Source organism: Stomoxys calcitrans, chromosome 3 (assembly GCF_963082655.1).
Source record: "Stomoxys calcitrans chromosome 3, idStoCalc2.1, whole genome shotgun sequence".
NCBI classification, from domain to species: Eukaryota; Metazoa; Arthropoda; class Insecta; order Diptera; family Muscidae; genus Stomoxys; species Stomoxys calcitrans.
The window spans coordinates 23053366-23063365 of NC_081554.1; positions in this window are offsets into that span (position 1 = coordinate 23053366).

Sequence of the window (10000 nt, forward strand, 5' to 3'; positions counted from 1 at the left end):
AAAATTCACTAGGCATTAGGCACACATATTAAAGCGTTTCAGGGCAAAAATGCCCACATTACCAGCAACCTTCATAACATTGGTCAAGAGGCAAAAAACAATGAAAGAAAAAAAGAAATCAACAGTCGATGCATAGCTGTCAGCACTTGGTCGAACGGAAACCGGTCTTTTTACAGTAGACCTTCACTGGAAGACCCTGACAATGGCAAACAGGTACAGTGTTGCGATATCAATATGAACGGGCCGAATCTTGGTAACACACCAACATGGATTCCGCAAACAATTTCTACACACCAAGTTTCTACTCAATCCGCCAAAAATTGAAATTATAAACCAGTTTCGAATATACTTGGTAAGATTGTAGGAAGTCGTATCGACGTCAAGATGGGTGATCGATAAAGTCAAATTGGGAGATCGGTTTATGAGGGAGCTATGTCAGGTTAAAGACCGATTCTAAACTTTCTCGCCACAATTAAGTAGGATATGACAAAAGATTTGTCCAATTAGCCAAACGTAGAATAGCGTTCCATGCGCCTCCATCTTCTCCGCTCCTTCTAAAATCTCCGACACCAAGTTTCGATGTGTCTCCCACCACCGGCTCTTGGTCGCCCCTGTATGCTGGGGCTTCTTCATCCATTCTGACAATATGACCTAGCCAACGCAACCGTTGTAATTTGATGCGTTTAACTATGCTATCGTCGTCATACACCTCACACAGTAAGTAGTAAAAACGACGCTTATATTCTTCATTAACGCAATAGGAGGACAAATATTTATACCCTACACCACTACTGTGGTACATGGTATTATAACTTAGTGAATTAGTTTGTAACACCTATAAGAAAGAGAGATAGACCAATTGATAAGTGTACCGATCGACTCAGAATCACCTTCCGATTCGATTTATCTATGTCCGTCTGTCTGTCCGCCCGTTTGTCTGTCCGTCCGTCTGTCTGTCCGCCTCTACATGTTAATTTGTGTACAAAGAACAGGTCGATCGTCTTCAAATTTGGTACAGGCATGTTTTTCCACCTAGAGACGAAGCCTATTGAAATTGGAAAAAATCGGAGCAGATCTGGATATAGCTCCCATATATATATTCGTCTGATTTTCAGTAATAATGCAATAAAATGGTAATTTGTTTACCGATTCTCTCGAAATTTGGCAGGAAGGATTTTTTTACAACTGTCAACATTACTGGTGCATTTCATGGAAATCGGTTCAGATTTAGATATAGCTCTCATATATATACATTGCCCGATTGTCACTCCTAGAGCCACTGCAAGAACATTTATTGACCAATCTCGCCAAAATATTGCACAACGCTTTCCACGATGACCACCACAATGTACGTAGAGTTTGGTCAAAATCGGTTCAGATTTAGATATAGCTCCCATATATATGTTCGTCCGATTTGAAGTAATATTGCAATACAATGGTCTTCTGTTACCCAATTTTCTCGAAATTTGGCAGAAGCGGATTTCTCCTGACTCTTAATATTATTGGTGAATTTCATGGAAATCGCTTCAGATTTAGATATAGCTCTCATATATACATATATCACCCGACTATAACTTCTAGAGTCACAGCAAGCGCATTTATTGATACATCTTGTCAAAATTTTGCAAAACGTTTTCCTGAAAGACTCCCACAGTATATGAGGAGTTTGCTTGAAATTGGTTCAGATTTAGATATAGCTTCCATATATATGTTCGTCCGATTTCCAGTAATATTGCAATAAAATGGTCTTTTGTTAACCGATTTTCTCGAAATTCGGCAGGAGGGATTTTCTCTTAATTCTCAATAATACTGGTGAATTTCATAGAAATCGGTCCAGCTTTAGATATATCTGTCATATATGTATATCGCCCGATTTTCTCTTTAAGAGCCACTGCAAACGCATTTATTGACCAATCTTGCCAAAATTTTCCACAACGCTTTCCTAGACGACTACCACATTATCTGAGAAGTTCGCTCGGAAACGGTTCAGAATTAGATATAGTTCCCATATATACGTTCATCAGATTTTGGGTAATTTGCCATAATGTTGTCATTTGTCAACCGTAGTTTTTACAGTTTGAACATATTTGCTCGCCGTGATCCATCAAAATTGTTTCAGAATTGGATATAGGTCCCACATTGTACTTATAGGGTAGGTGTAGGGTATTATATAGTCGGCACCGCCCGACTGGTTTATTTTTCATACAACAGCACGGTTGGTATTAGTGTCTTGTATAGTGTAATTTTCGTCTGCCAAGAAGTCGCTTTGCTCCTGACCTACTTGCTCAATCTAAAGAAGCATGTTAATATCTGGTCTATGATGGATTTACCAGGTCTGAAGCCGCATTGATAGGCCCCAATTATCTCATTGACTTTAGGTTTTAATCTATCACACAGTACGCTCGTTAGCATCTTGTGTGCGATGGGGAGAAGACTTATTTATCTGTAGTTGGCACATTTCGTCTTGTGTCCTTTCCTGCCTTGTTTGTTCATCAGTCGAGTCACTGCCTCATTTTGACTAGGAGGTAAACATTCTATACCATCACAGGGTTTAGTTCTGCGGTATCCTATTAGCTGACATCGTCGGACAGTAGCAGTTGCATAAAATGTTCTTTCTCTATCTGAGTCAGTTACGAGATTTCCTTCTTTGTCTCTGCAAGAGGATGGGCTCGATACCTTGTCTTCGCCTTGCGCTTTGCTACTGACTGTAATGTTACCCTGTATGCCGCATTTTTGGCTTAAAAAGTTTTTTGACGTTCCAGGTTGTATCATGGGTTCCTTGGGGTAGGCTTTTGGTACCAATGTACGGATGTTGTGGCGCTTTCCATAAAATGGACAATGGTTTGCCATTGCGCTGCTGTGCTATCGGGACAGAGAGTGCTTTCTTTAAGCCATTGGGTCGGTAGAGTGTGCCGTTGCCACCTGTTGTGTTTGAAGCTTTCCGATGTCCAGCTTCTGTTCCGTGTTAAATCGTACTTTTCTCGCCACACTAAGACAAGTGCGAATCTTTGCTGTCTTCGATGAACAAGGTAATGATCCGAATCGGCTAGTCTCTCATCCACCGTAGTAACCCTGGAGATCAGGTGTTCCAGTCTCCGACTAACCACAAATCCACAGCCAAATTCATGCCTCGTGTTATGGCAGCTATAGTATTGTGTGTCACCTTTTGGTGTTGTTGTGACCCCACTCCCGGTTCATTGCACTTTCTATGTAGCAGTAATGTCTGCCCTGTATTTCTCCAATACTTTCGCCAGTATGTATACTGCGACAGCTCTATACAGAGTGCGGACATTCCAAGTGCAGATGCGCCAATCATGGACCTTTTAACGTTTGCGGGAGTCGTCAACATAGTGGTGTTCCGTTTTTAATTTTCTAATCCGACGTCCCAACCCAAATTTTGTCGTTCTACCTTGAACGGATGCTAAAGGTGACGGATGTAACGAAAGGTAGCTACCCAGGTGACACCGCAGGGAGGTTTGTGTCCACATTTGAGAAGAAATAAGATTAACATAACCTTAAAGTCAATCCCCAATGACCTGCATCAATTAAAAGTACTTATGTATGCAAAATTTCAAGCATATACCTCAACACGCTGGACCCCAATCGTGATTTCGGCAGACGCGTAGACGGACTTGGTATATCCAACGTGTTTCCAGTGTGATAGAGTACGACTGTGTCTAACTTCATTCTATACTTCAAGCATTTGAACCATTTTCCTACACCTCCCTAACACTGTGTGCCAGCTGTAGCATTACCTAACCAAAATCCATACCACCATCATCCATAAACTAATTGAATATTTGAATGAAATTTTCTTGCAAGAGCACTACCATGCGGCCATTGCTGTTTGGATGCTGTTGCTCAATGCTAGGTAGTCAGCTGTAAAGATTCGCTGGCCATTTCTGATGTCGGTTGGTTTTTTCTTGCCTCATTTTTTCTATCCTTTGTTTTTTTTTCTTTCATGTGAAATAAGGGTGGTTCTTTTGTGCTGGTTCGGTTTGCGTTTTGTTTTTTTTTTTTTTTTTGACAGTTGTTATGACTAGGGTAGAGGGATTAAAATGGGTGTTTAAAATAAAGAATATTGGGGAAAAATTAACATGGATTATATTCTTGCCTGGGGGCCTGTTATTTTGCATAAATAATAGTCATATAATTTAAAGTGTCTGAAAATGCCTAAAGAGCTTTTTTTTCTTCAATATTATGAAGCAGGCATAAATTGAAGTCATAAAATTAGTTAACAAGTGGAGCATGAAAAACAAGTATAATGTTCGGATTTAGGTCAAATCAAAATTAATCTAATTTTGAGTGGTTTCATGATAAGGTGAATAAAAAATTGAGACTTAGGTTGGAAAAAATTAGCGAAATCACGGAAAAGTTAGTAGATAGGCTACAGATAACAAGTAATCTAAGCGGAAGATTCGCTACAAACTAGATATTCCCGTGGTTGTTGTTGTAGCCACATGTTGCAAGCAGATATATCGAATCTTCTTCAGTCTCACTAGCTAACTCTTCTCTCTGAGATCATTCTGATCAATGGTTCCTAGATACAGCTCTAAAAATCTGGGTACTTCAGCGGGTTCGGTCCACAGTGCCTCTGCATTTAGATTCGTTGGTATCGCCGGGCATCTAATAGGTGATAGGTGCCATGGGGTGTAGTGCCGCACTCAGCGCAGATTTTTATAAAAGTTTCGTCTAACCTTGAACTAGTGGTGTCGCTTTGCTGCACGCCGTCCGGACTCGGCATAAAAAAGGAGTCCCCTTATAATTGAGCTTAAACATTAATCGGGCTGCACTCATCAAAATGAGAGAAGTATCCCCTCTTCCTAGATGGAATGTTCATGGGAAATTGAGTAGTGTTGTTGTTGTTGAAGCCACATTTTCATGTGGAGGTGGTGATCCTCATCAAGTTCCTTTAGGTGAGCAAGCTCGTTCCGTTCCAAAAGACTGATCACTGTTGGAAAAGAGTGGCCATTGGTTATTTAAAGGCCCCAAACTGAAACTCTCCGCTCGATGCCGCTGATTGTCCGCGACTGCTGTTGTAGCTACTCAGTATGCAAGCTCGTTCCGTTTCAAAGGACTGATCGCCGCGGGAATGGTGTGGCCATTGGTAAATAACCAAAGGCCCCAATAACTCGCCTTGACATATCGAGCATCAAAGGCACTCAGAATTTGTCGGTGCTGCCTGACCTCTCACTGAAACTCTCCGCTCGATATCGCTAATTGTCCGCGACTGCCGTTGCAGCTACTCAGTATGGAGAATTCCACTATCCGCAGCCTGTGGACTCGCCGTGTAGCTCGCAGCTAAGCAATGAACACCGCACCTATCCCTAGCAGGGGGAAATTTGATAGTAGTAACCTTGAACGATTCGATCCTTCTTCTGTTCCTTTGGTAACAAAATGGACGAAAACGTCAAAGTGAGTCTGAGGGCAGACTGCCACTTAAACCTTACATAACCTACTGTATTTTGGTGGACATTCTGTAGACCCGTTTTGTATGATTCAGTTGTGAGCGGAACTGTTAGGTGTTAGTGGACTGTGTTCTTAAACATTCTCATATTCTTCTTCTTCTTTGTGGGAGGGAGGCCAGCTCGGTGAGACGAAAGTTCGAGTGATTCTCTCGATGGCAGCTCAAGAGAAGCTATCTAGATGTAGGTTCACAGGGTTCCTTAAACCTAAGGATCTTGCAAATACAATTTCCCCATGATCATTCTATTAAGGAACAGGGGCAAACTTCTCACCTCTATCAATGATTACTGTCCAATTCAAGTTTATCCCCAATAATATGGGGGCTTCTTTTTATAGCCGAGTCCAAACGGCGTGCCGCCACGGGACACTTCTTAGTTGAGAAGATTTTACGTGACTGCCATACCAAATGGTACAGCATCTCGCAAATATCGCTGGCATTAGGAGGGGATAAACAGAGCTGAAAATTTTTTTCTTAAATTCCCGTCAGGATTTGAAGCCGTTGAACCTGTTCTGCGTCTTAGGCGGACATGCTAACCTCTGCGCTACGGTGCAGACGGTCTATACTCGCAATTTTTTGACATCCTGTTGTTGTTGTTGTCACATTTTCATGTGGAGGTGGCGATTCTCGTCAAGCTTCTGCAGGTGGAAATAGAAATTTTACCCATGAACATTCCACTAAGGAACAAGGGGCAAACTTCTCACATATCAATGAGTGCAGTCCGATTCAATCAGCTCAATGATAAGGGGCCTCCTTTTTATAGCCGAGTCCGAACGGCGTGCCGTAGTGCGACACCTCTTTGGAGAGAAGTTTTACATGGCATAGTACCTCACAAATGTTGCCAGCATTAGGAGGGGAAAACCACCGTTAAAAATTTTTTTTCTAATGGTTTTGCCAGGATTCGAACCCAGGCGTTAAGCGTCATAGGCGAACTTGCTATCCTCTGCGCTACGCCTGCACACCTGCAGAAGAAGAAGACGCTTCTGCAGGTGTGCAAGCTTTTTCTAAAAGCCTCCGACGAATACAGACCAGTGACAACCTCTTCTGGCGCCACGTTGTCCGTTGGAGAATTTCTAGCGGAAATGTAGATCAACGAGCAGTTCTAGTGTTTCCTCCCTAGACATTGTCCATACATTCTCTGACTTCTGAGTATACTCCACCGTGATAGGGCTCGAGGACAGAATCTTCCGTAGCCTAGAGGTCTCAGATGTATCCTCCACGGAGCTGCAGAATTCTACCCAGCCTTTTTCAGCTCGCCCTTATATTTTCTTAGCTCAGCCCTGTATATATCCGAATCGTGTGGTTCTCTTGTGGCTTTTGCTCTGTTGAAGAGTTTTCTGCAGTCCTTCCTTAGACCAACCAGCTGTGCGATCCACCATGGCGGTCGCTGTTTGCCCCTTGGCTTGGCACTAGGGCATGCTAACACAAGCGAGTCATTCAGGGCCTTCGTGATGCGCTTCACCACTGCGTCCATAGCCTCCGTAGTTTCCACTTCCTTTTCTGGTCTGGAAGGGATAGACGTGTAGAATTCTTGACGAAATGTATCCCAATCCGCTTTTTTTCTGTTGAGCCGAGGGACCACTTCTGCAGTATTTTCTCGAAAGGTGAAACTAATATAACGATGATCAGAGAAAATGTGGCCATCCAACACTTCCCAGTCACATATTCCTCCACTTTTATCTTCCTATACCAAAGCAGGCCTGCTCCTGCTTATAAAGGTCGGGTTATCACCTCTATTACAAATCGCCAGAATCGCCAAATATCACTCCTATATAAACCCAAGTCCCGATTAGTCTTAACTTAAATTTTTAAATGGTACGTAAAGTACGCATATCCCCTATAACTAAAACCATTTGTGGAAATTTTAAGAGGAGCCCTCTTAAGTTTTTTAATAATTTTCGTTAAAATTGAACTTTGTTTCGCTATGTTGTTAAGTATAATTTTTAGTACTTGGGTGCGTATGGTTGTTACAGCATGCCCAACATAATAAAGTTACTCATTCGCTATGATGGCCATCAGCCATATATTGTAAAATTAAATTTGATATACGAAAATCGATTGCCTCGATTGTCTCTGGAATAATTTTAAAAGGTTAGTTTAAAATTTTTTCACTTCCAATGTTGGTAAAGGAAAGGGAAGTCTGGCTATATGATACTTCATTTGACAAATAAAATACCAAATCACTCTGAATTCTAAGATGATCTAGACATGTCCGTCCGTCTGTCCGCCGGTCGATAGAAATCACGCTACAGTCTTTAAAAATAGAGATATTGAGCTGAAACTTTGCACAGATTCTTTATTCATCCATAGACAGGTTAAGTTCAAGGATGGGCTATATCGGATTATATCTTGAAATAGCCCCCATATAAACAGATCGGAAGTTTTAGGGTTTTAGGCCCATAAAAGCCACATTTATTATTCGATTTTGCTGAAATTTGGGACAGTGATTTGCTTTAGGCCCTTCGACATCCTTTGTCATTTTGGCCCAGATCGGTCCAGATTTGGATATAGCTGCCATATAGACCGATCCTCCGATTTAGGTTGCCCGATTTTGCTGAAATTTGGAACAGTGTGTTGTGTTAGGCCTTTTGCTGTCCTTCTTCAATTTGGCCCAGATCGGTTGAGATTTGGATATAGCTGCCATATAGACCGATCCTCCGATTTAGGGTCTCAGGCCCATAAAAGCCATGCTTATCATCCGATTTTGCTGAAATTTGAGACAGTGAGTTGTGTTAGGCCCTTCGACATCCTTCGTCAATTTGATCCAGATCGGTTTAGATTTGGATATAGCTGCCATATAGACCGATACTCCGATTAAGGGTCTTAGGCCCATAAAAGCCATATTTATCATCCGATTTTGCTGAAATTCGGGACAGTGAGTTGTGTTAGGCCCTTCAACATCCTTCGTCAATTTGGCCCAGATCGGTTTAGATTTGGATATAGCTGCTATATAGACCGATCTCTCGATTTAGGGTCTTAGGCCCATAAAAGCAACATTTATTGCCCGATTTTGCTGAAATTTGGGACAATGAGTTAAGTTAAGCCACTTGACATAATTCTGCAATATCGCACAGATCGGTCCAGATTTGGATATAGCTGTCATATAGACCGATATCTCGATTTAAGGCTTGGGGCCCATAAAATGCGCATTTATTGTCCGATATAGCCGGAATTTGGGACAGAGCTTTGTGTTAGGCTCTTCGACATTTTTCTGCAACTTGGCCCAAATCGGTCCAGATTTGAATATAGTTGCCATGTAGACCGATATCTCGATTTAAGGCTTGGGGCCCATAAAATGCGCATTTATTGTCCGATATAGCCGGAATTTTGGACAGAGCTTTGTGTTAAGCTCTTCGAAATTTTTCTGCAACTTGGCCCAAGTCGGTCCAGATTTGGATATAGTTGCCATGTAGACCGATATCTCGATTTAAAGTCTTGGCCCCAAAAAGGCGCATTTATTGTTCGATTTCGCCGAAATTTGGGACAGTGCGTTGTGTTAGGCTCTTCCACATTTTTCTGCAACTTGGACCAAATCAGTCCAGATTTGAATATAGTTGCCATGTAGACCGATATCTCGATTTGGTCCCATAAAATGCGCATTTATAGTCCGATTTCACTGAAATTTGACACAGTGACTTATGTAATGCTTTTCGACATCCGTGTCGTTTTTGATTCAGATCGGTTTATTTTTAGATATGGCCACTAAAAAGACCAGTATTTTTTTATACACAATTGAACAATGACTTACTTAGTATTTGGTCCAAATCGGAACATATTTCGATATAACTGCTAGGGGACATAGGGTAAGCAATTTTTATCGGATTTTCATGAAAGGTGGTTAACATATATACCCGAGGTGGTGGGTATCCAAAGTTCGTCGCGGCCGAATTTAACGCCTTGTGACTAGTTGTATTTACTGCTAGTTTTCATAAGACTTCAAGACCATGCCAGCATATCTCAAAACACCTACAATTATTTGTCTTAAAATGCTAGAGATGATATATAGTTAATTTTATTTTGATGCCTTCCATGTAACCCAGCTCGTTTGTATGCCGCTGAGCAGGTCTTTCCGTCGAGCAGGTGCTCTGTCTTTGGATTGTCCCTATCACCAGAAATTGTTGTGTTGGTTGAAGAACACCGGTGCTACTGGCAGTTACTACAATTGTTGTCAGTGAAAATATTTGTAGCTAACTTTAGTGTTCTAATGCTGCTACTTTCGGTAGTGTTGGTTTATTTCTGTTTTGCTTTGTTTTCGCCATGAAATGAAATGACAGTAAAACGATACTTTATTTACACTTGAGCAAAATGCTGCACATTTGAGCAGGATATCAGTGGCACTAAGGACATACATACTACCCACACACTTACATCAAATACAAATACTGCAAAGCACGCACGTAAATACATGCAGTTGAATGCAGGGGGTATATTTGCTAAGATAGTCGGATTTTTAGTGCTTATCAAAGGGTTACAAAATAATGGATTCAGAAAAAAAGCAAGTAAAAGCGTAAAAAGTTCGTCCGAGCCGAATCTTGT